The sequence below is a fragment of the Macaca mulatta genome, chromosome X (genome assembly GCF_049350105.2).
Source record: "Macaca mulatta isolate MMU2019108-1 chromosome X, T2T-MMU8v2.0, whole genome shotgun sequence".
NCBI classification, from domain to species: Eukaryota; Metazoa; Chordata; class Mammalia; order Primates; family Cercopithecidae; genus Macaca; species Macaca mulatta.
In genome coordinates, this window is record NC_133426.1 from 96985519 (window position 1) to 96993941 (window position 8423).

Here is an 8423-nt window from a genome sequence, read left to right on the forward strand (position 1 = left end):
GATTGGTACCAGCTCTTCTTTATCTGATAGAATTTGACTGTGAATCTGCTTGGTTCTATTTTCTCTTTTGGTAGAAATTTTATTACTAATTCAATTTCTTTTTTTTTTTTTTTTTTTGAGACGGAGTCTCGCTCTGTCGCCCAAGCTGGCTGGAGTGCAGTGGCCGGATCTCAGCTCACTGCAAGCTCCGCCGCCCAAGTTTACGCCATTCTCCTGCCTCAGCCTCCCGAGTAGCTGGGACTACAGGCGCCTGCCACCTCACCCGGCTAGTTTTTTGTATTTTTTAGTAGAGACGGGGTTTCACCGTGTTAGCCAGGATGGTCTTGATCTCCTGACCTCGTGATCCGCCCGTCTCGGCCTCCCAAAGTGCTGGGATTACAGGCTTGAGCCACCGCGCCCGGCCTACTAATTCAATTTCATACCTCATTATTTTCCTGTAGAGAATTTCAACCTCTTCCTAGTTCAATGTTGAGAAATTGTATATTTCCAGGAATGTTTCCATTTCCCTTAGGTTTTCTAGTTTGTGTGCATAATTATGTTCATAGCAGTCTCTAAGAAGCTTTTGTATTTCTGTAACATTATTCATAATGTGATCTTCATTATTTCTTATTGTGCTTATTTGAAACTTCTGTCTTGATTTGCTGGTTTATAGCTAGTCTTCTATTAGTTTTGTTTATCCTTTCAAAGAACCACCTTTTCATTTTGTTGTTCCTTTGTATAATTTTTTGGTCTCAATTTAATTTAGTTCTGTTCTGATGTCTCTTTTTTTTTTTTTTTTTTTTTTTTTTTTTTTGAGTTCCTTGAGATGTGACGCTAGATTGTTAAGATCTTTATTTTTTTATGTAGGCATTTTGTGCTATAAACTTTCCTCTTAATGCTGTTTTTGCTGTATCCCAGAAGTTTTAGTGTGTTATTTCTGTTTCCATTTACTTATTTTTTTTTATTTCTGCCTTTATTTTATTGCTTACACAAAAGTTATTCAGAATGAAGTTATTTAGTTCCTATGTTCATGTGTGGTTTTGAGAGCTTCCCTCAGTATTGACTTCTAATTTTATTTCACTGTGATCTGAAAAGGTGCTTGATATGATTGAAATTTTTTAAAAATTATTGTGACTTTATTTATGACCAAGCATATGATGAATTTTAGAAAATGTTCCATGCTCAGATGAGAAAAATGTATATTTTTTATTGAGTGTAATTTTGTGTAGATGTATATTGGTTCTATTGTTCAGGAGTTCAATTTAATTCCAGAGTTTCTTCGTTAGTTTTCTGCCTCAGTGATCTGTCAGTGGGGTTTTAAAGCTCCCTACTAGTATTATATGAATGCCTATCTCTTTCCTGGATCTACTAATATTTGTTTTATTAACCTGTGTTCTCTGGTGTTGGGTGTGTATATGTTTAGAATAATTAAATCTTCTTGTTTAATTGAACCCTTTAGCATTATATAATGCCCTTCTTTGTCTTTTTTTATTTTACTATTGTTTTAAAGTCTATTTTATCTCATACAAGAATATCAATCCCTGCTTCCTTTTTGTTTTTCCTTTGTGTGATATATCTTTTTCTACTCCTTTATTATGAGTTTGTGGATGTCATTACACGTTTGGTGGGTTTTTGAAGGCAGCAGATGGTTGGGTCATCTTTAAATCCAATTTGCCAATCTATAGCTTTTAAGTGGAGTATTTAGGCCATTTATGTTAAAAGTTAATATTGATATGTGAGGTTTCGTTCCTGTCATAATGTTTCTGACTAGGTACAGTGTAGTCTCAATTGTGTAACTGCTTTAGAGGACCTGTGGATTTTGTCTGTAATTGTGCTTTCATGGTAGCAAGTATTGTCTTTTTTTTTCCACGTTTAAAACTCCTTTGAGCATTTCTTACGTGATTGGTCTGGTGATGATGAATTCCCTTAGCATGTGCTTATCTGGGAAATTTTAAATTTCTTCCTTATGAAGCTTAGTTTGGCAAGATATGCAATTCTTGGTTGACATTTATTTTTCTTAAGAAGTCTAAAAATAGGCCCCCAGTCTCATCTGGCTTGTAAAGTTTCTCCTGGGAAGTCTGCTCTTAACTCTGTTTCCATTTCCTTTATAGGGAATTAGATCCTTTTCTCTAGCTGTTTTTAAGATTTTTTTTTTTTTTCCTTAGCATAGACCTTAGATAGTACAAATATGGAATTCTTCATAAATTTGCATGTCATCTTTGCCAGGGGGCATTCTAATCTTCTCTGTATTGTTCTGATTTTTGTATATGGGCTTCTGAAATGAGCACCTCTTATTTATTCTTATCAGAAACTTGAATATGTCATAACACAGATGTATTTGCTGTACCCTAATAATTAACTTTTAATTGTATTGATAAATACGTGTAACTTTGGTTCATAGAGATGTGTTTGTTTAGTTTGGTCAACTTATTGACCAATGGAAAGCATGATGTTCAGATATTGTTACAGTTGTAATGTCAATTTAGACATGATACAAAAAATTCACGATTAATAATTTCCCTATTTCTCTCACAGAAAAGAAAATAAGAAATCAAATATTTACAAACATCAGGTATTTCTAGACACTATCCTTTATATATATTGTCCAATATAAGCTTCAAAGCAAACTTATCATTTTTTTTTTTAAATTTTACTGCTTTCTCATAGGAGTAAATTGGGGGACAGAGTAATTAAATAGCATTTCCAATTTGATACAAACTGACTCCACCATCCATTTTGTTCACAATTTATCTCACTGACTCCCATTACATCGATCACTGTAGGCAGGACCATTGTGAATTTTGAATGCTTCTTTCTCAAAACAAATTATACTTTCATGTGTCATTTTCAAATTTTTTTCTTTATCATTTTAGAGAAAAGAAACTGCATAATTAATATTATGCTGCTGTGTTTGTGTGTAGTTTCTAGAAATTATCTACTACTACCATCTTTTCACTTGCAAATCAGTCCTCTTTCTCTGTAATTTCTCCCTTTACTTTAAGACATTAAAATCTTTAACATATAGAAGAATTTAAAATGTAGAAACATTTAAGAAATGGACAGGCAAGGAAGCCTCAAATTTTGTTACATTTATCTTTATTATGGGCAATTTCCACATATGAGATTTCTAATAGAGCATTATTTTTACTTTTCTCAATGACCTAAAATTTATCTACATTAAATCTATCATATTTTAAATTTGTCCTTCAGTGCAGGAAATAGTAATATAATTTTAATAGGGTTGATAAAATAATACTAGCACCATAAAGCAATCTAACCAAAAACCATAGAAGCCACATTATTTTTATATGATCATTATACCAGCTTATTTAAAAAAATCAGAGAAGGATAGTCATTATGTGATATTTCAAGGTGAATGGCTTGATTAATATCAGAGAAAGAATGCCATTGCAAGTATCTTAATCTTATATTTTTTGCTCTTATTAAAATGCCATTTTCTGAAAAAGTTTTCTATCTTATATATTCTTAGGGAATGAGAAACAGAGAAAAGGAACGACTGTTTAAAGGAAAACAAAGTACAAATTATAATAGAGTTTAAAGATAAAATAAACATTCTATAATTAACCTAATAATTATTGTGAGCCAGAGTAAAATCCACATATACCAGCCAGACTAGGATGTTTTGATCTAATTCAGGCATCTTTTTTAAATTCATTCCTCACATAGTGAGAACCCACTTGGACCACTGGCTGTAACTGATGAAACCACATTTATTACCGCTACAGATTTATCATGCCTGCTTATCTTGGCCCATGTTCTCAATTCTGTACTGGGTGGACAATCAAAATTCTTCATTAGTTTATTCACTGCTGATAATGGTTGAACTCTTGCCCTGGCCCTGAAAAGAAGTGCACTGTGTTCCAAATATCTTATTTTTTAGCATCCACAGCAGCCATTGTGTAGCCTGAATCCAAAACTACACTTCATATGACGTGTGCAATAGAAGTAGCTAGAAAACTTTATTCCAGTGGTAATTATAGCTAACATTTTATATTGAGTAATTATTGTATGCAAGGCATTATTTTAAGTGCCTCATAAAAACATAATTACATTTAATCTTCACAACAATTCCAGGAGGTAGGTATAGTTATCCTCCATTTACTAATGAAAAATCTGAGACCTAAAATGTTTGAATACCTAGTAAATGGTAGAACCATACTTCAATCCTAGATTTTTTGACTGTAGAGAGATTTAGATTTTAATGATTATGCTACATCATCTCCTTTTAAAGTTATTTCAATATAGAGTGGGACATATCATATTTGTAACTTCCATAGGACTAAGTAAACAAAGTGTTCCACGGTCTTGTTCTTCAAAAGGTTATACTGAATGTAGTGAAAATTCTGATATTAGTTGAGAAAAAACAAGGCATTAATCATAACATTAGTCAAAACTATATGTATTTGAAAGAGTTTTTACAGTGGTTGCTTGGAATACCAACAATAGGAGTAAAGTATAATAATCCAAATAGCTCTTTCTGTGTATCAGTGTAATTTCATTTGTATTCATTTTTTAATCTTGCAAAGATTGTGGAAACAGGAAATAACAGTCATGTAAGTGGTGAACATATTCAAATACTAGAAACAACATTAAAAATTCAACTGATTAAAAAATTTCATCATAACATTGTAATTTTTATGGAGGATATCCTCATAATATATATTTCTTTATTATTTGATTTTTAAAGACTTGCTAAGTTAATTGAGATGTGTACCTTTCCACGAAAGTATAATTGTTTCTCTGATTTAACCCTGTTTTTTTAGTACAATTTTTTTTGTTTTATAAAATTATGTAATTGTGTGTATTACAAACTTTAAACAACAAATTTAATTTCATACAAAGCTTTCATAATATTCTATAGTTCAAGCTGCAATTATATGTTACAACATTACTCTAAAAAAATTCAAGCATTCACTTAGAATTCTGATAGTTGATTTTCAATTCTGCAGGATTGTTTTAATGTAAGAGATTTTTCAGAGGTAAGAAAATAAAGTCATTATTATATGAGCCATGAAAAAAGACTAGATAATACCAAATATGAATTGTTAAGTAGAATAAAGTTCAGGAACCTTCAGGGATAATTTGTTAATAATTAAAAATACATACCTTTAGGGTAATATAGAAACTAAAAATTCTGAGCCTATCTGAAAAAGACAGCAAGCAATCAGAATATTAAAAAATAATATTATGACATATTAAATGGATACTAAACATTAAACTTCCCAAAGGAAAAAAAATAATATCAGATTTTATAGTTCACAATGTAATAAGTACATAAAGCATGTTTACATTTATGCAAATTTGAGACATATGTGTATATAAGCTTATGTGCTTATATATGTATTTAATCATCACTTTATAGTCATTCCTTATATTCCCCCAAATTGAAAAATAAAGAAGTAATGGAATAAACATATTACTTAGAAATATTTAAAAATACCATAATAAAACTTAGAAGAATTGAATATGGTTGAATTTAGGGAGAAGAATTTCAGGGTCAGAAGGGATTGAGCCAAGCAACTGCTAACTCTCATTATAAGCTTTGTAGAATTCGCTTTATGTTCAAATTTTGTACATGTATGACTTTAAAAGAACAAAAAGATCAAATTTAAAATATAACTTTCTTTTTTCTCCAGATAACTAATTAGAAGCATTCAGCATGCCTTAGTCACTTGGAGATAACAAGATAGTGCATAAAGATGAACTCTTCTTTGAGAAGAAAAAATTGGGAATCCACCAGAATCATAAAGGATACCACAGATCCCAAGAAGAACACTAGTAAACAGCCCCTGTGATGGTGTCTGGCTGATACAAGTGAGTGAAGCCCCAGTATGTGAGAGAGGGAGAGAACCTCCCTCTGTGACTCACCTTTTCCCTAGACATTTGAGCAACCAAGGCTGAAGGACAGAATTTTGTTTCTCCCAAGCCCTGGCAGCAACTTGAGGATAGACTTGGAGATACTGTGAGGAAAAGACACAAGAAAAAGCTGCAGATATTTTCTCAAATGTGGGGCTGAGAGCAGGATGCCACTTTCAATCAAGGTGCATAAATAGCCAGTCTTTGGTGATCCAGAAACATGGCCGTGCAGGCATTTTAGTTTCAGGACAAAGACTGGAGTTCTCTCTCTGGAGTGGGGTAAGGGCCTTCATAGCCAGAGCTACGGAAAGCAGCTCAGCAGTAGGTGGTGGAATTATGCTCTCCCTAGTCACAATCCTGGGGCAGGAGGACAGCTGCTACAGCTGCAGTTTCTCCTGGATGGAAAGGACTGAAGGCAGGGCCAGCTTGGTGACCTAGAACTGGTCCATATGTGCCACTGCTGGGTGCCCCAGCTTGCCCTCCTGACATCTTGTGTAGCAAGGCCCTCTTTGCTCCAACTCCAGACAGAAATCTAGGCGTTTGGAGCACCCTCTTGTCTGGTTCAGCAGCCAAGAGGCATCCTGCTCTTAGTCCCTACTCTTTGTGAATACAGATTGTGGAGCAGCAAGGACCTGTCTGCTCCACTAACCAAGCAGATATTCAGGCATTTGGAACATCAGCTCAGCTGGATCAGCAGCCTGAGCTTCTCCATCCTTCCTGTGCAGAGATCCTGGTGCAGGTGGGGTTTGGGGTTGGGTGGGATCACTTTTACAAGCTCAGTCAGATTTCCAGGAATCCAGAGCACCTGCTAGTCTGGTTCAGCAGCCTGAGTTGCCCCACCTCTCCTGTGCAGACATCTTGGTGCAGGGGACCCACTCTACTTCAAGCCAAGGAAGACTTCTTGGTATCTGAAGGACCCACTATCCTGTATTAGGAGATTAGGCCACCTCTCATTACTGTGCAGAGATTTTGGGGCTGAGGAGGTTCCTCAGCTCCATGCCTAGGCACACCTCTGAGTGCCTGGTGGTGACCCATGGGATTTTTCTTCACTGAAAGTGTTTGTGGCTGCCATCAGGGGACCTGTAGGCAGAACTGCCCAGTCTGGTCCCATTTATCACGGTCCCCAAAATGCAGGGCTCTGCAGAGAGCTCAGTTCACTAACCATTCTAGGAGTCAGCCAATTGCCTGAGGTAACAGGGAGCTTCTGCCAGTAAACGATAATGTATACTGAGCTGTGTTGGGTGCAGTAAGCTGTTACCTCTATAAGCACCCTCTGCTGGCTTGTACATTGAACTGCACAGACCAGTATAAAACCTGCCAAAAGAAGTGCATGGGGCTATAGAGGCAAAGTCAAAGGACACTATCCAACATTCTCTACAGTTGTACCCATAGGGAGGGGAGAAAGGGGAATGGGAAAAATATTGTTATAGGGGAAGAAAGAAAAAGAAAAAATTCTACCAGCATTAAAATAATTACAAAAATTTAAAGTGCCACCATCTCCAGATGAGAAGGAACCAGCACAAAAATTCTAACACCATAAAAAATCTGAATGTTGTGACACCATCAGAGGATCACACTAGCTCTCTAGCAATGGAATCTAACAAAAAGAGAAATTCACAAATTACAGATAAATAAGTCAAAGCATGGATTGCAAGAGAGCTCAATGAGATCCAAGACAAGGTTAAAAATCAACACAAAGAAATTTCTAAAACAATCCATGAAATGAAGAAAGAGATAGATATCTTAAAAATCAATCAGAGTTTCTGGAATAGAAAAACCTCTCCTGAGAATTTAAAATGCAATTGAAAGCTTTGCCAACAGTCTAGAAAGAACAAAATAAAGAATTTCAGAGCTGGATGACTGGTCTTTCAAATTAACCCAGTTACACGGAAATAAAGAAAAAAGAATTTTAAGAAATAAAAATTTCTTCAAGAAATACAGGAGTATATAAAGTGATCAAACCTATGAATTAATGGCATTCCTGAGAGAAGGAACAAAAGCAAACCACCTGGAAAACATATTTGAGGAAATAATTCAAGCAAATCCCCCTAACCTTGCTAGAGAGGCAGACATCCAAATAAAAAAGAAATCCAGAGAACACCTGTGAGATACTATAAAAATGAACATGACCAAAGCACATAGTCACCAGACTGTCCAAAATAAATGCTAAAGAAAAAATATTAAGGGCAACTAAAGAAAAAGATCAGATTATGTACAGAGGGATCTCCATCAGGTTACACGTGAAGTTCTCAACAAAAATCTTATAAGCCAGGATAAACTGGGGATCTATTTCTAGCAATATTCAAGTAAAGGAATTACTACCAAGAATTTAATATCCCAACAAACTAAGCTTCAAAAACGAAGGAGAAACAAAATCTTTTCAGATAAACAAATTCTTTTTTTTTTTTTTTTTTTTTTTTTTTTTGAGACGGAGTCTCACGCTGTTGCCCAGGCTGGAGTGCAGTGGCGCGATCTCGGCTCACTGCAAGCTCCGCCTCCCGGGTTCCCGCCATTCTCCTGCCTCAGCCTCCTGAGTAGCTGGGACTACAGGCGCCCGCCACCGCGCC

General features: G+C 35.2%; 1 non-coding gene across 1 annotated transcript; it reads right to left on the reverse strand.

Annotated features, from left to right (window-relative positions):
• Window positions 1–2161: 2161 nt before the first annotated feature.
• Window positions 2162–2267, reverse strand: LOC114675177 (U6 spliceosomal RNA). The gene has a single exon (XR_003726273.1). It is a non-coding gene; the product is annotated as a U6 spliceosomal RNA (small nuclear RNA).
• Between the last annotated feature and the right edge of the window lie 6156 nt (window positions 2268–8423).